The sequence below is a fragment of the Lolium rigidum genome, unplaced genomic scaffold, assembly GCF_022539505.1.
Source record: "Lolium rigidum isolate FL_2022 unplaced genomic scaffold, APGP_CSIRO_Lrig_0.1 contig_38753_1, whole genome shotgun sequence".
Classification (NCBI taxonomy): Eukaryota; Viridiplantae; Streptophyta; class Magnoliopsida; order Poales; family Poaceae; genus Lolium; species Lolium rigidum.
Window position 1 is genome coordinate 1 of NW_025900429.1, and position 21,761 is coordinate 21,761.

At 39.8% G+C, this 21,761-nt stretch overlaps 2 long non-coding RNA genes across 10 annotated transcripts; both read left to right on the top strand.

Annotated features, from left to right (window-relative positions):
• The first annotated feature begins 10,662 nt into the window (after positions 1–10,662).
• On the top strand, positions 10,663–14,092 carry LOC124681286. Of its 4 annotated transcripts, XR_006995798.1 has the most exons (8): positions 10,663–10,735; positions 10,959–11,027; positions 11,200–11,347; positions 11,966–12,023; positions 12,541–12,607; positions 13,260–13,469; positions 13,580–13,779; positions 14,044–14,092. It is a non-coding gene; the product is annotated as an uncharacterized LOC124681286 (long non-coding RNA). The 4 variants fall into 4 exon arrangements; XR_006995796.1 differs by lacking the exon at positions 10,663–10,735 and having other exon boundaries at positions 10,742–11,027; positions 12,500–12,607; XR_006995795.1 differs by lacking the exon at positions 10,663–10,735 and having other exon boundaries at positions 10,742–11,027.
• Positions 14,093–14,151: 59 nt separating this feature from the next.
• LOC124681285 lies at positions 14,152–20,414 on the top strand. Of its 6 annotated transcripts, none has more exons than XR_006995789.1 (7): positions 14,152–14,210; positions 14,959–15,033; positions 15,161–16,288; positions 16,481–16,578; positions 16,918–17,022; positions 20,003–20,075; positions 20,159–20,414. It is a non-coding gene; the product is annotated as an uncharacterized LOC124681285 (long non-coding RNA). The 6 variants fall into 6 exon arrangements; XR_006995790.1 differs by having other exon boundaries at positions 16,942–17,022; XR_006995792.1 differs by lacking the exon at positions 14,152–14,210 and adding an exon at positions 14,269–14,847.
• The last annotated feature ends 1,347 nt before the right edge of the window (positions 20,415–21,761 follow it).

Sequence of the window (21,761 nt, forward strand, 5' to 3'; positions counted from 1 at the left end):
TGAAGATCGGGCATATCCTTGGGCTTAGCCCTTATCAGGAGTTTTCCTGGGAGGACGTCTCTCGGTGGATAAAGTGATGGATTTTGGATGCATATCTTCTCCTTTAGTTGGGGGCTAGATTAAGTCAGCGTATTAAGCATCAAAGAGATGCCGATGCTACACAGATGGAAAGGGCACAAACTTGGCGAAGGCAAAAGATTGTTGACGTGTATACGTAGATTGCCTACCCCTTTCCATCAGTTCGGACTATTGGTTCAAGTGGCTAGTGCATGAACCTTAACATGGTATCAGAGCCCCAGGTCTCGAGTTCAAATCCTGGCTTTCACAATTTATTCTAAATTCCCCCGCAGCCTCTTGCTGTGTGGCGTGTGGTCCCGGCGCTACCTCTTTGCCTCTCTACACGTGTTGACTTGTCTTCTCGTCTTCCCGTCACACTTGAGAGAGGGTGTTGACGTGTATAAGTAGATTGCTTACCCCTTTCCATCAGTTCGGACTTTTGGTTCAAGTGGCTAGTGCGTGAACCTTAACATGTTGACGTGTATAAGTAGATTGTATACCCCTTTCCATCAGTTCAGACTTTCGGTTCAAGTGGCTAGTGCATGAACCTTAACATGGTATCAGAGCCCCAGGTCTCGAGTTCAAATCCTGGCTTCCACAATTTATTCTAAAAATCCCCAATTTCTTCTAAATTCCCCCGCAGCCTCTTGTCGTGTGGCGTGTGGTCCCGGCGCTGCCTCTTTGCCTCTCTACACGTGTTGACTTGTCTTCTCGTCTTTCCGTCACACGTGGGAGGGGGTGTTGACGTGTAAGTAGATTGTCTACCCCTTTCCATCAGTTCGGACTTTTGGTTCAAGTGGCTAGTGCATGAACCTTAACAAAGATGACCAAAACTCTTCAGGTAATGCCAAACATTCAAATTTTTCCCTAAGTTCAATCACTGATGATGTTTTTGCACATAGAGCAAATATGATGGGAGTTCCGCTGGGGGGCTCTCCATCTCAAATTCGTGAATCAATTATGAAAATCAAAGATGCAAACAACAAAAGAAGTCTCATCCCGATTCAAATTTTTTTGAGAAGAAGCTAGTAAAATAGATGAACCATCTTATAATGAGACCATGCATAATGCGGCATCTATATCCACGAACCTTGATCATGAAGATCAACTTGTCCCGGAGGGGAAAGATCTGGTGCAAGGGGAGAAAAAATTAAATATTTATAAAAGAAGATAAAAAATGATTCCCAAAGTGGTACGCCAAAGTGTGCGACCGTGTAAAAAACTAAGAACTCAAATTAACTTTTCTTTCAAATGAAGGGTAGCTTTTGGAATAGTGATGGTTTCAAGGATCCGTCAAAGCATCGTTTTGTGCGTGAGACTATTTTTGATCATAAGCTTGATTTTTTTGCAATTTTTAGAAACAGGCAGAGATAAATTTTTAACATCTTTTTAAAATAATATCTCTGGAGGGCAAGACTTTCAGTGGTTGCCTTCCTCCTATTAGGCAATCATGGGGGATGTTGGTCGGGATTAATGCAGCCTCATTATCAATTCAGAAGGTTGTAGCCGGGGATGGATGTGTTAAATTTTTTGTCACATCTAAAGCTGATCATTTTCGTTGGGTTCTAATAGCATTATATGGGGCGGCTCAAGACGAGCACAAACCTGGGTTTCTTGCCAAACTTGTCCATATTTGTGAGAATTAGCCTCTCCCGAGTCAGGTTGGGGGGGGGGGGATTTTTAATATAATTAGGCGAAGAGAAGAAAAAACAATGATAATTTTAACGTCTGTTGGCCATTTCAGCCGTCGCGAAACTCCGAATTATGAGAAGTTAGATAGAATTCGAGCTAGTGTGTCATGGGAGCAAAAGTACCCTCTAGTTTCGGTGAGAGCGCTTACTAGATCAGGTTCAGACCACACTCCGTTGTTATGGGACTCGGAAGACCAAGCTTTTAAAGGAAATAAGTCACACTTCTCTTTTGAATTGGCTTGGTTGAAAACTGAGGGGTTCGCTGGAATTGTAGCTCATGAGTGGGCTTCGATTTATGTCGGTTCTAATCCTATGGATGTGTGGCAGAACAAGATTCGACATCTTCGCCAGTTTTTGCGGGGTTGGGCAAAAAATCTTAGTGGAGCTTATAGGGCGGAAAAATAACATCTTCTTAGTATTATTGACTTTTTAGACTGCAAAGCTGAGACTATCCCACTGATGAGGATGAACGAAACTCTATGTGCAAAGCTCGGGATGCTATTGCCAAGCTGCGTCGAGATGAGGAAACTAAATGGGCTCAACGCGCTAAAGTGAAACATGTCCAAGAACGGGGGGGGGGGACACTAAATATTTTCATCTCATAGCTAATGGGAAGCATAGACGAAAGAAAATCTTCCAACTTGAACAAGACGAAGGGACAATTATTGGTCAGGAGAATCTTAAAAATTACATTACCGATTATTATAAATCATTATTTGGGAAAATCTCCAACACTTGCGTCTTGGAGGAGTCTAGGACACAGATATATGTTGAAGAAAATAATATTTTAACTGCGGCTCTCTTTGAAAATGAAGTTTTTGAGGCGATTAAGAAAATGGAAAAAAATAAGACCCAGGTCCCGATGGATTCCCAGCTGAATTCTATCAACAATTCTCGAAGGTGATTAAGGGTAATCTCATGGCTATGTTTGTTGCGTTCCAGAATGGCAAGTTGCCATTATTTCACCTGAACTTTGGCACAATTATTTTGTTACCTAAGAAATAAAATGCTACCCAAATTCAGCAATATCGCCCTAGTTGTCTTCCTAAAGTTAGTTTTACGGTGTTTACAAAATTTGGGACTAATGGGGTCACTGGTATTGCGAAAAATGTTGTTAAGCTAACACAGACGCTGATGATACTATTCTCTTTATGGAGCATGATTTAGACAAAGCCGTTAATATGAAAGTCGTTTTATGCCTGTTTGAACAATTATCTGGTTTCAAAATAAATTTTCATAAAAATGAATTTTTTGTTGTTTTGGGAATGTTAAAGATCTTGAGACAGATTATAAGAACCTTTTTGGATGCGGTATTGGATCCTTACCTTTCAAATATTTGGGGATTCCAATTCATTTTCAAAATTGAAAAACAGGGAGTGGAAACCTGTTGAGGAATGCTTTGAGGAAAAAATTTAGTTGTTGGGCGGGCAAGATGCTCTCCTATAGTGATCGGTTAACACTTATTAATTTTGTTCCACAAGTTTACCAATGTTGATACAATCTTTTGTTGAAATTCCGATTGGGGTGAGTGATGTCTACGGGAGCTTCTATTCTTGTAGACAGTGTTGGGCCTCCAAGAGCAGAGGTTTGTAGAACAGCAGCAAGTTTCCCTTAAGTGGATCACCCAAGGTTTATCGAACTCGGGGAGGAAGAGGTCAAAGATATCCCTCTCATGCAACCCTGCAACCACAAAGCAAGAAGTCTCTTGTGTCCCCAACACACCTAATAGGTGCACTAGTTCGGCGAAGAGATAGTGAAATACAGGTGGTATGAATAAGTACGAGCAGTAGTAACGCAGCAGTAGTAACGCAGTAAAACAATAATCAAGCAGCGATAGCAGTATTTAGGAACAAGGCCTAGGGATTACACTTTCACTAGTGGACACTCTCAACATTGATCGCATAATAAATAACTCTTTCTCATATGTGCTACATACACTCTTTTGTTGGATGATGAACACATTGCGTAGGATTACACGAACCCTCAATGCCGGAGTTAACAAGCTCCACAATTCAATGTTCATATTTAAATAACCTTAGAGCATAATAGATCATTGCAAAATAAACCAAGAACTAACATAGTGCACACACTGTCCACATTACAATATGAAGGAGGAATAGATCACATCAATACTATCATAATGATAATTAACTCCACAATCTACAAGAGATCATGATCATAGCCTACGACAAGAACCACACGGTGCACACACTAGTCACCTTTACACCATGCAGGAGGAATAGACTACTTTAATAACATCACATGAGTAGCACACAACTAGTAGCGATACAAAGCTCATCATATGGATCTCAATCATGTAAAGCAGCTCATGAGATCATTGTATTGAAGTACATAGGAGAGAGATTAACCACATAGCTACCGGTACAGCCCCGAGCCTCGATGGAGAACTACTCCCTTCTCATGGGAGACAGCAGTGTTGATGAAGATGGCGGTGGTGTCGATGGAGAAGCCTTCCGGGGGCACTTCCCCGTCCCGCGGCGTGCCGGAACGAAACTCCCGTCCCCCGGATCTTGGCTTCGCGATGGCGGCGGCTCCGGAAGGTTTCTCGTACCGTGGCTTTTCCGTCTCGAGGTTTTAGGTCCGGGACCTTTATATAGGCGAAGAGGTGGCGTCGAAGGTCGAAGGGGCGATGACACCATAGGGCCGCGCGGCCGGGGGTGGGCCGCGCCACCCTATCATCCGGGGGCCCCGTGGCCCCCCTGCGCGGCTCTCGGGTGTTCCGGATGCTTCCGGGCAGAATAGGAACCCGGGCGTTGATTTCGTCCAATTCCGAGAATATTTCGTTACTAGGATTTCTGAAACCAAAAACAGCGAGAAAACAAGAACCGGCCCTTCGGCATCTCGTCAATAGGTTAGTTCCGGAAAACGCATAAATATGATATAAAGTATGCATAAAACATGTAGATATCATCAATAATGTGGCATGGAACATAAGAAATTATCGATACGTCGGAGACGTATCAGCATCCCCAAGCTTAGTTCTTGCCGTCCCGAGCAGGTAAACGATAACAAAGATAATTTCTGGAGTGACATGCCATCATAACCTTGATCATACTATTGTAAACATATGTAATGAATGCAGCGATCAAAACAATGGTAATGACATGAGTAAAAAAATGAATCATAAAGCAAAGACTTTTCATTAATAGTACTTTCAAGACAAGCATCAATAAGACTTGCATAAAAGTTAACTCATAAAGCAATAAATCATAGTAAAGGTATTGAAACAACACAAAAGAAGATTAAGTTTCAGCGGTTGCTTTCAACTTATAACATGTATATCTCATGGATAATTGTCAACATAGAGTAATATAACAAATGCAATATGCAAATATGTAAGAATCAATGCACAGTTCACACAAGTGTTTGCTTCTTGAGGTGGAGAGGGATAGGTGAACTGACTCAACATAAAAGTAAAAGAAAGGTCCTTCAAAGAGGAAAGCATCGATTGCTATATTTGTGCTAGAGATTTTATTTTGAAAACATGAAACAATTTTGTCAACGGTAGTAATAAAGCATATGTATCATGTAAATTATATCTTACAAGTTGCAAGCCTCATGCATAGTATACTAATAGTGACCGCACCTTGTCCTAATTAGCTTGGATTAACACGGATTATCATTGCATAGCATATGTTTCAACCAAGTGTCACAAAGGGGTACCTCTATGCCGCCTGTACAAAGGCCTAAGGAGAAAGCTCGCATTGGATTTCTCGCTTTTGATTATTCTCAACTTAGACATCCATACCGGGACAACACAGACAACAGATAATGGACTCCTCTTTAATGCATAAGCATACAACAACAGTTAAAATTCTCATAAGAGATTGAGGATTAGTTGTCCACACTGAAACTTCCACCATGAATCATGGCTTTAGTTAGCGGCCCAATGTTCTTCTCTAACAGTATGCATACTCAAACCTTTTGATCATGAAAATCGCCCTTACTTCAGACAAGACGAACATGCATATCAACTCACATGATATTCAACAAAGTGTTGATGGCGTCCCCAGAAACATGGTTATCGCACAACAAGCAACTTAATAAGAAATAAAGTGCATAAATACATATTCAATACCACAATAGTTTTTAAGGCTATTTTGTCCCATGAGCTATATATTGCATAGGTAAATGATGGAAATTTAAAGGTAGCACTCAAGCAATTTACTTTGGAATGGCGGAGAAATACCATGTAGTAGGTAGGTATGGTGGACACAAATGGCATAGTGGTCGGCTCAAGGATTTTGGATGCATGAGAAGTATTCCCTCTCGATACAAGGTTTAGGCTAGCAAGGTTATTTGAAACAAACACAAGGATGAACGGTGCAGCAAAACTCACATAAAAGACATATTATAAACATTATAAGACTCTACACCGTCTTCCTTGTTGTTAAAAACTCAATACTAGAAATTATCTAGACTTTAGAGAGACCAATTATGCAAACCAAATTTTAGCAAGGTCTAGGTGTTTCTTCATTAATAGGTGCAAAGTATATGATGCAAGAGCTTAAACATGAGCACAACAATTGCCAAGTATCACATTATCCAAAACATTTTACCAATTACTACATGTAGCATTTTCCGTTTCCATCCATATAAAAATGAATGAAGCAGTTTTAACCTTCGCCATGAACATTAAAAGCTAAGAACACATGTGTTCATATGAACCAGCGGAGCGTGTCTCTCTCCCACACAAGCATTTATTCAAACAAAAACAAAAACAAAAACAAACATACGCTCCAAGTAAAGTACATAAGATGTGGCCGAATAAAAATATAGTTTCAAGAGAAGGAACCTGATAATTTGTCGATGAAGAAGGGGATGCCTTGGGCATCCCCAAGCTTAGATGCTTGAGTCTTCTTGAAATATGCAGGGGTGAACCACCGGGGTATCCCCAAGTTTAGACTTTTCACTCTTTTTGATCATAGTATATCATCCTCCTCTCTTGACCCTTGAAAACTTCCTCCACACCAAACTCGAAACAAACTCATTAGAGGGTTAGTGCATAATCAAAAATTCACATGTTCAGAGGTGACACAATCATTCTTAACACTTCTGGACATTGCCCAAAGCTACTGGAAGGTAATGGAACAAAGAAATCCATCCCACATAGCAAAAGAAGCAATGCGAAATAAAAGGCAGAATCTGTCAAAACAGAACAGTCCGTAAAGACGAATTTTAAAATGGCACCAGACTTGCTCAGATGAAAATGCCCAAATTTAATGAAAGTTGCGTACATATCTGAGGATCACTCACGTAAATTGGCATAATTTTCTGAGTTACCTACAGAGAATTAGGCCCAGATACGTGACAGCAAGAAATCTGTTTCTGCGTAGTAATCCAAATCTAGTATGAACCTTACTATCAAAGACTTTACTTGGCACAACAATGCGATAAAAATAAGATAAGGAGAGGTTTCTACAGTAGTAACAACTTCCAAGACTCAAATACAAAATAAAAGTACTGTAGCAAAATAAACACACGGGTTATCTCCCAAGAAGTTCTTTCTTTATAGCCATTAAGATGGGCTCAGCAGTTTTAATGATGCACTCAGAAGAGATAGTATTTGAAGCAAAAGAGAGCATCAAAAGGAAAATTCAAAACAAATTTAAGTCTAACATGCTTCCTATGCATAGGAATCTTGTAAGTAAACATGTTCATGAAGAGCAAAGTAACAAGCATAGGAAGATAAAACAAGTGTAGCTTCAAAATTTTCAGCACATAGAGAGGTGTTTTAGTAACATGAAAATTTCTACAACCATATTTTCCTCTCTCATAATAACTTTCAGTAGCAACATGAGCAAACTCAACAATATAACTATCACATAAAGCATTCTTATCATGAGTCTCATGCATAAAATTATTACTCTCCACATAGGCATAGTCAATTTTATCAAGTAATAGTGGGAGAAAATTCAACAAAGTAGCTATCATCATTATTCTCATCATCAAATATAGGAGGCATATTGTAATCATAATCAAATTTATCCTCCATAACGAGGCGGTACTAAAAGACCAATATCATTATAATCATCATAAATAGGAGGCAAAGTATCATCAAAGTAAATTTCCTCCTCAATGCTTGGTGGACTAAAAAGATCATGAAAACCAGCTTCCCCAAGCTTAGAACTTTCTATATCATTATCAACAATGGTGTTCAAAGCGTTCATACTAATATTACTACCAGCATGCAAATAATATTCCATAGGTTTTTTAATTTTCGCATCAAACAATCCATGTTTTAAATCAGGAAATAGAATAAGAAGTTCATTCTTGTCCATTATGCCAAACTAGTGTAGACAAGAAACAAAAAGATGCAATTGCAGGATCTAAAGGAAATAGTTTCGAGTACTTACAATGGAGAAAATAGCTTAGTAGCCGAGATCCGGAGTGTGAGTACCTTTTACCTTTCCTCCCCGGCAACGGCGCCAGAAAATAGCTTGATGTCTACGGGAGCTTCTATTCTTGTAGACAGTGTTGGGCCTCCAAGAGCAGAGGTTTGTAGAATAGCAGCAAGTTTCCCTTAAGTGGATCACCCAAGGTTTAGCGAACTCAGGGAGGAAGAGGTCAAAGATATCCCTCTCATGCAACCCCGCAACCACAAAGCAAGAAGTCTCTTGTGTCCCCAACACACCTAATAGGTGCACTAGTTCGGCGAAGAGATAGTGAAATACAGGTGGTATGAATAAGTATGAGCAGTAGTAACGCAGCGAGTAGTAACGCAAAGAAACAAGAATCAAGCAGCGATAGCGTATTTAGGAACAAGGCCTAGGGATTACACTTTCACTAGTGGACACTCTCAACATTGATCGCATAATAAATAACTCTTTCTCATATGTGCTACATACACTCTTTTGTTGGATGATGAACACATTGCGTAGGATTACACGAACCCTCAATGCCGGAGTTAACAAGCTCCACAATTCAATGTTCATATTTAAATAACCTTAGAGCATAATAGATCATTGCAAAATAAACCAAGAACTAACATAGTGCACACACTCGTCCACATTACACTATGATGGAGGAATAGATCACATCAATACTATCATAATGATAATTAACTCCACAATCTACAAGAGATCATGATCATAGCCTATGACAAGAACCACACGGTGCACACACTAGTCACCTTTACACCATGCAGGGAGGAATAGACTACTTTAATAACATCACATGAGTAGCACACAACTAGTAGCGATACAAAGCTCATCATATGGATCTCAATCATGTAAAGCAGCTCATGAGATCATTGTATTGAAGTACATATGAGAGATATTAACCACATAGCTACCGGTACAGCCCCGAGCCTCGATGGAGAACTACTCCCTCCTCATGGGAGACAGCAGCGTTGATGAAGATGGCGGTGGTGTCGATGGAGAAGCCTTCCGGGGGCACTTCCCCGTCCCGGCGGCGTGCCGGAACAGAGACTCCTGTCCCCCAGATCTTGGCTTCGCGATGGCGGCAGCTCTGGAAGGTTTCTCGTACCGTGGCTTTTCCGTCTCGAGGTTTTAGGTCTGGGACCTTTATATAGGCGAAGAGGCGGCGTCCGAAGGTCGAAGGGGCGACGACACCATAGGGCCGCGCGGCCAGGGGGTGGGCCGCGCCACCCTATCATCTGGGGGCCCTGTGGCCCCCCTCTGGTGGCTCTCGGGTGTTCTGGATGCTTCCGGGTAGAATAGGAACCTGGGCGTTGATTTCGTCCAATTCCGAGAATATTTCGTTACTAGGATTTCTGAAACCAAAAACAGCAGAAAACAGGAACTGGCCCTTCGGCATCTCGTCAATAGGTTAGTTCCGGAAAACGCATAAATATGACATAAAGTATGCATAAAACATGTAGATATCATCAATAATGTGGCATGGAACATAAGAAATTATCGATACGTCGGAGACGTATCAGTGAGAAAGAGACTAGACTTTTTTAGATCCTTTTTTTTTTGGAAAAGTGATGGTTACAAGAAAAAATATAGATTGACTAAATGGGATATTATTTGTAGGCCGAAGTAGGTGTGGGAGTACTTGAATTAAAAAAACAAGAGCATGCTCAGCAAATTTCTTCTATAAATGTTGATAGAGTACCCGCCTCCAGGAGACCTCAAAAGGGGCAAAACCATTGTGGTCGTCCGATTTACCATGGACAGTGAATTCGTGAGCCCACGTTTCACCCTGGCCGTTAGATGTAGTATTTTCTTTTTCAACCTGACGCTACTCATTCACGGTCCATGACACTCGGGCCCGAAAGCGTGCGGGGACGCCAGCAAGAGACAGATACGGCGGCACTTCGCGTCGCCTTCGTTTTCTTGGACGGGTGAAAACCTAGATGGCGTCCCCCACCTCCCCAATCCCCACCTCCTCTCCTCCTCCTCCCCAATCGCAGCTCTCCTCTCCTGCGCCGCCTCGTCCCTCGAGCGGTCGCGCTCGCGGGCGCGTATGCGGGTACAACGGCGGCCGCTGCCTCGGGAGAGGAGGATGTGGCGGCGGTCCTTGGTGCGGGATGTGCGCTCGAACTGGCGCAGGCGGCGCAGCAGAGACATGGAGGAAGAGGAGCAGATACGTCAGGCCGCTGTGAGGTCGGCAGCGACTGGTGCCTGCGGTGGAGGGGGCGGCGTCCATCGCTCCGGTGCGCCGGCGTGGGGCGAGATTGAGGAGGCGTCCGTCCCGGCGGGGCGAGCACGAGTTTGCGGCCGGAGAGGGCGTCTCCCCCAAGTCTGATCTCCACCACTAGCGCCCTGGAAGGCGACGACCTCTCTCCTCTGCTCCAGCCCGACGCGAGGCCGGAGAGGGCACTCCCAGGTGGAGGAAGCCAGCAGCGCGCCGCCTCTCACCCGGAATGGAGCCGGACGGGGATGGCCGCGGTCGTGGCTGAAGGAGCTGCCGCAGGAGTGTGCACTTCTCAAGATGGACCTGGACTCGGTCGATCTGGCGCTGCAGTGAGCTTTTGCTCTTGGTGGTTGACCCTGGCGGTAGTGCTATCTCGATCGATTCAATACTTCTTTTTCTTGGTAGCCACACCACACCGCACATGTTTCTGGAATTCCTCTCTCTCCAACGATTCAGTGCTAGCTTGCTTCTAGATTGATTCATGATTTCCTTGCAAAATAAAGATTGATTCATGCTTTATATCTAAAGAAGATGCGATTCAGTTCTCAGCTGGCTGGTGAATTTCTTCCTTTCTCGGCTGTCCAGGATTCATAGCGCCCATGTCCACCGCTGCCTGCACTGCACCTGCATATATGCTCATCCTTCCCAATCTAAGTAAGCCATTATCTTTTGTCAGCTGAAATTTTGATATCCTTTTTGCAGGCAAAGCATTCAATAGCTCGTTTATCCCTGTTTACCTTGGCACCGGATTGATGTACCTCTATATACGCATGGAAATAAATAAGTGTGTCTTTTGTCAGCTGAAACTTTGATATCCTTTTTGCAGGCAAAGCATGCAATAGCTCGTTTATCCCTCTTTACCTTGGCACCAGATTGATGGACCTCTATATACGCATGGAAATAAATAAGTGTGCATTCTACGGATAATATTTGTGTTGTATGCATCTCAAATTGGCCTGGGATGGCAATGCGAGGTGAATGATTTTTGTTCTTTTTGCCAAGCGTTTTAGGTTGATCATTCTGATTATCATTAGCTGGTCATTTACTCATTTATGCTTAAAACTGCTTAGTTGTGGAACTGTAGTACTTTACCTAAGTGGTAAACTATGGAGCGCTATTTGGGAATGGTGTTTTGGCACATGGGAGCATATGCTCCCTTTATTTTGAAATGCATGTTACATACATTTTGAAATTTTAAAAAATTGAAACGAAAAATTTGAACGTACATTTTCACGTGCTACGCGCTCACAAAGTTGTTTCATAAAAATCCGACTTGTCGTGTGACGTGTGTAAAAAAGACAAAATTCAATGCTGAAAATAAGGTTTTTCAGGAGATAAATTTTCTCTTTTTTACACAGACCACAAAACATATTGGTTCCTCGCGAAACTTGATGAACATACGTATATTGTGGAGATGTACATGTAGAATTTTTTGTCAAAATTTTTCGACATTTTAAAATATAACTTTCTGATAGAGGGAGCATATGCACCCGGGAGCCGAATTGAATTTCCGGCGCTATTTTTACAATTACAGTTTACTATGTGTAACATGATCGGGTGCCTATGTACATGATTAAATTTTCCTCTTGCAGGTTGAACTCTCTCATTATCTACCACGCCTTTCTAAACTTGTTTTGCTGCTAGCTTGAGGTAAATCTTCTCCCGCTTCTGTTGTATATGCCTTTTTATTCAAACTATTTGTCACTTCACGGGGTTCTGATTCTTCTGTAACAATTGCTTCAATCTTGAAGATTATTTTGTGTTGTAGATTGGTTTTATTATGCTTAGCTGCAGGTGAGTGATGAATTCAGTTTTCTGTAAATAGCTTTTTGCAATCTGACATGGCTTTAAAGTTTATGGTAAACAAACAACATTCGTGGAAACCTGATGATAGGAGCACACATATTTCTATGACAACTAATCAATACAGTATAGCAGAGTAGTCTATTGAAAAAAAGGGTGCAGGCATAAGAAGAATTTTGTCTAACAGGTCTCTTTTTGCTAGCCAATATTGCTTCTTCTGGAATTTAGTCTTTATCTTTATAATGTATAATATGAGCCTGAATATTCTCTAATATGAGTGTGTCCTCTGAGTTGCTAATATGAGATTGTCCTCTATTTCACAGCCTGATGATTTGCGAATTTGAGTTTGTACTTTGTTTCACAGCCTGAAGATTTGCTAGGATTGGCTGTTCGCCTGTCCTTGCCGTGCTCCGCTTTCTTCTACTGCGAAGGTTTGCTTTCTTTTGGCTTATGGAAATAAATACATTCTTGCTTCAGTTCCCCGCGCCTCGCTTAACACTGTTGCATATCATTTTGTGCACAAAGTTACCTTTTTTGGTTGCTTTTCCTCCCACTGAACTGAATACAACTAATGAGAAAGATAGTGTCTCGGATTCTCCATAGAAAGATAGTGAATAAAACAAAAGAAAGGGAATGTCCACCCATTTAAATCAATCTACAACTTTACATGTGAAGCCACCATTCTTATTGGCTACATGTTGATATCCCGGGGTTCCCTTTACCATGCTGATTTATTCATGTTCAAGATAATTGTTCGTAGTGTACGCTTTAGTCAAGAACATGATGGCATTTGACAAATCTTCCATGTTAACAAGGTCTCTCATTAGTGACCAGGATGTTGAAGAAATTGGTGATTTTCTTTATTTAATTAAATAAACAGATTATATGAATGCATGGTGATTTGAAAAAAATGTGGTTTATTTATTTCATGTGTACTAAATTACTCATTAATCCGATATAAATTAAGGCTGCAAAGGGGGTCATGCAATGACTATGAACTAAGGATGATATGTAATTTTTGGTGTTTATTCTTCTATAAGCTACCAACCATATATGTTGCAAGCTGATAAGGTGCCTTTTTAGGTTATGAGAAGTGATTATCTTTGTGCCTCCATGGAGAGCAGCACCGGCTGCATCTGGCCGCCAGCGCATCTTTGGAAATTTAGAATGATAAAAGGAATTGGTCAGACTACAGAAATTGTGACGCTGATGAGCCGCCCTGGGCCTAACCACCGTTGGTTCAACGTTCTTCTCTGTCCATGGAGTTTCCTGTCGTGCATGCGTACGGTTGAGGTTGGTTTCTTCTCTCCTCTCTTTCGCACTGGCTTACTGTGTTCGTTTCCCTCCATGCCCTGTTCTTGTTAATTGGTTTGCCTAATTTTCCTTGTCCTCTTTGCATCAAGGTCTAGGATGTTCGTCCACATCTTCTACACTAATCTTTGTCGGCTTCATCATGAGTTCTTGTCTCATTGTGCTAATGGTGATTATCCACTGCATTTAACAGCACGCCGTGCTGTTGAAGCTTTTCTTAATCTGATTAATTGATTATATCTAGCCTTACAAAGAAGATTTAAAAGAGGATGCACACATATTTGGACCCAGGGTACAAATCTGCACGTTCAGTCTACATTCTATAATTTTGATAATGCATTTACCTTTCTTGGTCGCTTTAACACAATTCAAATTTTCATGTTATAGCAACAGTACATTAGTTAGGCCATTTGCAGCATGTTATACTCTGTACAGTTCTTCTATGTGCAGATTACTGCCTCATATTGCTTCAAACTTCTGCATAGGTACCTAGATGTTTATTTCCTTTGCTCCAACTGGATTTTATCATATTAAAGTACTACATAATTCGCTGCAGGGTTTTGTTGACGGAGCTCACTGAAAATATTTGTTCTCACCTGCAGCAAGGCCTATCGTATATTTTTCAAAAGAAAAAGCAACTCGCCTTTCAGCTTAAACTAGGAATCATTTAATAATTGGAGGCTTTTATCTACATATGTCGATGTAAGGGGTTAGAAGAAGCAGGTAATGGATTTTACTCGTGTATTATGATGCCCCTCTATTTAGTGGTAGATATAATGTACTTAAACAGTGAAGTGTGTAATGTTTCTTTCCATGTATGCTTTTGCTTTAGGATGTTTAATGCACATGGGGCTCAACCACTTATTGCATGTAATACTTTGCCAGAGAAAGGATAGTGTGACAGTGTGTATTGCTTTCTAGCTTTTGTATTGGTATCGTTCTTTTTAAATTTCAGAGTGACAACCATTCATGTTTTATTTATGGCCATAAGTAAATTATTTGATTAGTACTAGCTGTTGTGCAGCTTTTTTGCGTGGTTATATCTGTAATGCACTAATGCTTTTTGTTTTTGTTTGGTTTTCTTGATTTATCCGTATTGGGGATTTCGAGCAATTAGGACATCTTGGACACTGAATGACTTTATATCGTGTTCATCTCTTGTCGCCATCCTTTCTTGCTTGATGTTCCATTTTTAGTGCATGCCATATGTCCGATAAAATGCATGGGAGAAGGACCACTAGCATGGTTCCTAATGCATGGGTGTCCAAGACTATGTTCCTAACTTTGGCTCCTTGTCAGCTTCACATATCGGCTTTACAATCAGGCTATTAACTGCTTACTTCTCCAAGTTCAATCCATGGTGCAGAAACGAAAAGTTATTTAGTTATTTTAAATGGATACAAACCATATGTCCGGTGCATTCTCTATAAAACTAGGTCAAGTAATAATGTCTCATGTTGCGTTGTTCCAGTTCATGAGGGTCCTGGAGAGGGAGCTGGCTGTAACTGAGAAGATCAAAGAGTATTTCTTTGCAGACTTCACCCAGGTGACTGACTTTTTGAACCCTATTTCTTTAGTGCCTTTTCTTTTTCATCATCTCTGGTTACCGATTTTCTTTTGCCAAATTTGGTTTTCAGACTCATGTTTTTTGTGTGTGATTGTGATACCTGTAGGAATTGGTACTGAGCTGGATGCTGAAGCACTTAATTACCGTATGTCGAGTGGCTCAAGAGACAGAAGATGTACCTTAAAGAATCTGTCCCAAAAACAGACAGTTGCGTGAAGCATTTCTGGTTCATGACACCTTCATGATAGGACCATTATCGGGTTCAAATATCTGGTAGACTATCAGGTAATCTTGTCCCAGAAAGTTTTTTTTTATACACCGTTAGCATTGAAATTAGATGATATTACATGAAATGGTAGCATGACTAGATGTTTGATGCAAACTGAAATTCAACACCAATTTGTGAGTGCAAGTAGACTATGTACATCTCTTTGTCCCTGATTTCTCCATATTTATTTCAACCACTGGTACCATCAAGTTTGCCTCCTTACTTGCTTGTGGTTTTATTAGACAGCATGGGATGTTAGGCGGGTGGATAATGCCATCTCCTTCTCCCATGTTAATTTCTTCTTTAGATCATTTTTTTGTTCATCCGGTTCAGCATAGTTTGAGGGTTCACTACAGAATACAAATATTTTAGAAATGATATAATGAGGCTTAAGCTCTGGCATGTAGACCAGCTTGACCACCATAAGAGAAAATGGTAGGGGGGCGAATATGTCATTGTTTAGTTTTAGACAAATGAAAAGCTTGATTGTTGCTAAGTCAAGAGAACATGATTTATGAGACCTGGCATTTGTGTAGTTTTCTGGATCCAGATTATGCTTGACACGGGCAGCCGGAGTCACTACCTCTTATATGACCAAATCCTTATGCCACTATTGATTTGCATATCGCAGCAGACACAAAACACTTGCATGCCAAGCCTAGGACTTGGCCTTTTGGCCATACGATGTTGCAAAGCTGAGCAACATCACTTCTTTTAATTAGTTTCTCAAGATCCACCTATTTCTTTCCTGACCCTTTGGGATTAGAATTTTAGCCACTGCAAACCTTCTGCATTCCTCTGATTAGTTAGTGCTGGGCGAAATTTAAGAAGTTCTCTCACAGATTTTATTTTGGTTTGCATGTGCTTTGCCCCTCGGATCTTGTGACCATGATGTGGGTAAGCTCAAGGCTCATCTGGTGTTTCCCAGTTGAGTAGCTGGGCTGCCTCATGCATTCAGGATTTCAGGTCACATATTTTGATTTTGATATATGCTAAATTGTTATCTTCCTGCTATATTGAGCTTAACAACTTATCTAGGTTAGATATATGCTTTCGAACTGGGATATTTGGTGCATCATACTTAAGGAGTTTACTGAATGGTACTAATTGTTCAGATCACTATACTATCTCATCCTTTGTTTTTGGGTTTTGCTCCAGGTTGCCCCCTCAGTTCTTCTATTAGCTGCTCTTAGATGAGGCCTTCAAGCCTCAAGTATCTCTCTCACACACTGAGTCCCTCTGTTTGTTTTCCTGAGGTGAGGTCTTCAAGCCCCTGTTCTGTTCTTATGTTCTTGCATCCGACTGTGCCATTTTTGCCTCACTTTTAAATTTCCCTTAGATAATCTTACCGTTACTATGATATTAATGTTTCTTCTAAATCATGCTATTACTTTTGGCGCTTCATGTTCAGCGAGCATAGTTAATCTTGCCATTACTATAAATGTAAATTGCTTTTAATTAGAAATGAACAAATAGAACACAAGTTTTAGTGTTTCTCTCAGAGAAAACAGGGGATGGCACATGTCACATTCTTGAACCTAATACTGATATAAAAATGCTCTTTACATATTTCATCCATTCATCCATCATTTTAGGAAACCTTTTGGCACATCATACAGATTTATGCTCACTCTTCGACCGTTTATTGAATAATTGCATGCCTCTGTGTGTATCCTTGAATTGATTCATTGATAACTCCAGTAAGTTCACTCTACCAACCACTTTGTTTCAGTATATCAGACATATTTCTCCAGTTTCACTTAAATGCATTAGCGTGCATCCAAGTTCAATAATCTTCTCCTTTGCTCTCATTTATCTGTACTATTTTCAGTGTTTTAATATTTTTTTCGCTTATTATAGACGGATTTCCTTAATTTCCATGTACCTGCTCCATATAGGCTTGATAGAAGAGGAAGAGAGTATAGACATCATGAGCTATTATTATAACTAGCAGAGTGGCCCGCGCACATGCGCGGGCGACATCTTGATGATCTTATAAAGTTTGTTATATTATCCATTGAAGAGAAATAATTCTAGGTAACCTAATAAAAATGTAGTTCTCGTAAGTGAATCGTAGGATCATTTTAAACTTTACCAACTTTTAATATACTTTTATAATTTTGAGTAGTCGTAATTATTTTAATTTATCTGACCCAATGGAAATGCGTAAAATTACTACTTGGTGAATCTTCTATTATTGATCTATTTTTAAATCTGATTTATACTTGGGTATAATTTCACGGAAAATAATATTCATATAATTATTTTTAGATTTTGAATTAGTTCAATCGCATTTTCGCTGAAGTTTATGTCGTTTGAATCTACTGTAGGGGTAACCTAATAAAAATGTAGTTCGTAAGTGAATCGTAGGATCATTTTAAACTTTACCAACTTTTAATATACTTTTATAATTTTGAGTAGTCGTAATTATTTTAATTTTTCTGACCCAATGGAAATGCGTAAAGTTACTACTTGGTGAATCTTCTATTATTGATCTATTTTCAAATTTTATTTATACTTGGTTATAATTTCACGGAAAATAATATTCATATAATTATTTTTAGATTTTGAATTAGTTCACTCGCATTTTCACTGAAGTTTATGTCGGTTGAGTGTAGTGTCGGATGAGGCGTTTTGGCACCCGGGAGAATATGCTCCCGGTTTTTGAAATGTCTTTTAAAGGAATTTAAAAAAATGAACACAAAACTGATGTGTAGTCTTGACATGCTATGTGCTCATAAATTCTTGTTTTGCGAAAAACAACATTTTGTATGTCATGTGTAGAAAAGACAAAATTAGGTTCTTAAAAAAACATTTCACATAACATTTTATTTTTTTACACATGACACAAAAGGCATTAGTTTTCAGCGAAACTTAGCTCGCACACATATAATGTGTCGACATATAATCGCTAAAAAACAATTCAGATTTTTCTATATTTTAAAATATTTTGTGTGTAGCAGAAGCATATGTTCTCAAGTTCAAAAATGGATTTCCAATCTAGTGTGGATAGTCTTACTTTGTGATTAAGTGGCTTGTTAATAATTTTAAAAATATTATACAGTATAATTTTATTTACGCTCTTCCGTGGAACGTTCCCGTTTTTTCACTAAGCTTACCGTTCCGCTCCCTTTTTTTTTGTGCACCGCTGATCTGCAGCTCGATTAGGTAGTCTCCCACTCCCATCACAAAAATAAAAAGGCAGTCTCTATTCCAGGAATCCACCAAAATCAGATCGCTGACTCTCTCCGTCGCGTACTATTGGAGAATTAGGTACTTCGTTGGACTTGGAGGACCATGGCGGTCGGCCGGGTGGAAGAGGATGATGCGCCTTCTGTCCGGCCAGGAACTCGAGCCTCGAGGCTTGCTGTGCAATGCCGCCGGTCGTCTACCTCGTGTTTGTTTGTAGCAATTTTTCTCAGTGCTAATGACTAAAGAGGCCACACCAATAATTTCATAGTGAGGTTCATGGTAGTTGTGTCAACATGCAGTCCTACTCTGGTTTTAAACTCTAGAACAAAGGTTATGATGACCCTGCATCATTTCGAGCCGGTATTAAATATAACTAATATAGTTTCTCACAATGAAAACTGAAACCAATAAATGAGCTTCTAATAAGACGAACTCAAATAAATTTAAGAATGCTAAGCCCATAACGGTACCATATATTTATTGATATTTTTCATTGCTTACATTATTTTAGTTTTAATTAGAAAAATAAAATTATTGTAAGTATTTAATTTATTGTATGATTTTGAAAAATATTCCTTAGAATTCGTACATACATATGTTAATTATTTGCCTTAACCGGTAATGATAATTTTGGGTGGTATTATGGAGCAACACACAAAATTGTATATTAAAAAACAATTTGCCATCCAGTCAATCGAGTTTTGCTTAATACTTAGTCTACTGAAGCTTAACTATTTCCTACCTTAGGTTAGTTTTTCCGCTTTATCATAACTCTAGATAATTAATCAACATGAATCCAGTACCAGGGTAATAGACAAATTATTTATCAGCAATAACCTTTGTTTCTCTAAGCCGTAGTTAGCCAAGTTTAAGGTTAAAAGAATTTCGAAAAGCTAATAATCGATACCTTGTTGTGGGGATGTTTTTGCAAACCGGTGTTTTGTTAATATATGGTGAATTACTTTATCATGTTCACGTTTTTTATACAAGAATATTCCTTCTTTCAACAAATTGAAATACATTGTTGTCTAATAACTGTTTAGTGGTACAATTATGTATCCTGTTAATTGGCGGTTTCTAACGGCTAAATGGTTGAGTTATTATGCACTAATCTTTAATTTCTTCGTATGCTTGGCCGACCCACAAAATTTAAAATGATACTCTTATTCTCTGCCCGCCGAGATTTTCTTACGTTTTAGTTGACCGGACCCAGCTATTCTCGTATGGATGTAACTTTTTCTGCTTTGACCGATACATAATTTCTGTTATGACAGATCCAAGTTCGGTCATAGACTGAGTTTTCATTCACTTACACCTGATTTTTTTTCTAAACCTTAAATGGCCGATATTAGGGCGACTTTGATTCCGAGAATTTTCGTAGAAAAAATAAGCCATACCTTATAGTCGGACATGATTTAAACCGGCATTGAATTAGTATCTGAAGAGCTGATTTCAATATATTACGTGCTTCATGATCTTGTTGTGCAGCTTCATGTACTATTTTTGAGTCCCCGCGAGATAATTTTGAAGGCACCTGGAGATTTGAATAATAATTGCATAGGTAAACATCCATACTTTATAGTCGAGACATGATTTAAACCGGTGTTGAATTATTATCTGAAGAGCTGACTTCAATATAATTAGGTTGCTTCATGATCTTGGTGGGCAGTTTCATAGACTTTTTTTCGAGTCGCCGCAAGATAATTTTGAAGCCACCTGGGATAGTTGAATAATGATCACATAGGTAAACATTACCAAGGAAAATCAAATTCCTGGACGTCTCAGAATTCCAAAAAAGAAAATAACACTCGAGTGTACTAAATTACAATTTCTGCTTTTCCTGTGTATATATATTTTTTAATGAGATCCAATAGTTTTGTCATAGAATAATATTTTATTCATTTACACTGAACCTTTTTCAGAATTAGAAGGCCAAGCGTAGAGTGTCTTTAATTCCCGGATTTTTCATAGAGAAAATAAGCCATACCTTATAGCCGGAAGTGATTTTAAACTGTGTTAAATTATTATCTGAAAATTGACTTCAATAAATTATTCGCTTCATGATCTTGGTTTGAAGCTTCGTGGCATAATCTTGAAGATATCTGGGAGATTCAAATAATGATCACCTACATAAAGATTTCCAAGGCAATTAAATTCCGAAACAACTCGCTTCCAAAAAAAAAAAACAGACTTGATTATACTGTATTAAACAGCATGCAGAATAGCTTCAATTCGCGTTGTTGTGCCACTCGTTTATACGTACCTTGCGTTGTTAGTTGGCATTCTAGTTAATTCAGCCGCTCACGTCCATGTCGCATGGTTCATATTCACTGGATGCCCATGGCTGATCTCCTATTCTTATGTTTGATCATCTAATTAATATGCTCCTGCCAGGAAGTCTGTAGACGACCCAGAGGAGGTTGCCAACCGCGCCTCTCATATCAGCGATAGGTGCTGGCCTCTCCACTTTGGTGCCGACCCAGGAGAGCAAATCCTATGCCGCCGACGAAGATCCCATCCAAGACCTGCGCTGGTGCAATCCAATCTTGTTTTATTCAGACCAGCCCACTGAGACACATGAGTACGTGCATGAGAGAAAATTGTTTAGAGTTTCAGAGGGCGTGTCACATACTGTCGTATTGATGTGGCTGCGAATTGGAGGATCTCAAGAATTTGGCATCTGCGTCCGACGCTGCGCTTGAAGGATCTCAAGAATTTGGCATCTGCATGGCGTTGAGAGCCGCCTGGCAGGGGCATCTTCTTTGATTGCATGATCCATCCATGATCCACGCGTGCACACCAAGATAGAGGAAGGACGTGAGAGTGGGATCTCACGAAGGCTGGAGGCAGGCACCCAACGACGCAAGAACATGTCGAGCGTTGATGGATCTAGGGCATAAAAAAATATGTTTTTTCTGAATAAACGATAAACGATGCATTGAGCAATACACGTATTGGAGAAAATAGAAAAGGTAACGGTGAGGGACATGTATAATGGCAGTGGTGGGTAATTTTTAAACTTAAGTTTAATCTAATGGCTAGAGATTTTCTGTCTATCAATTAAATGGCCGGATGTTTCTGATTTTTGTGGGATTTTCTAGCGGTTTCTCTATTTTCTGGTGAGCCCGTAATTTACTTTTAATATATAATAGATTAGGTCATGAAAATTTCGTATAATAGATTTCTCTGTTAGTGTTTCTCAGTATACATGCCTTTTGTTCTCCACTACAAGAAAAGTTCTGATAGA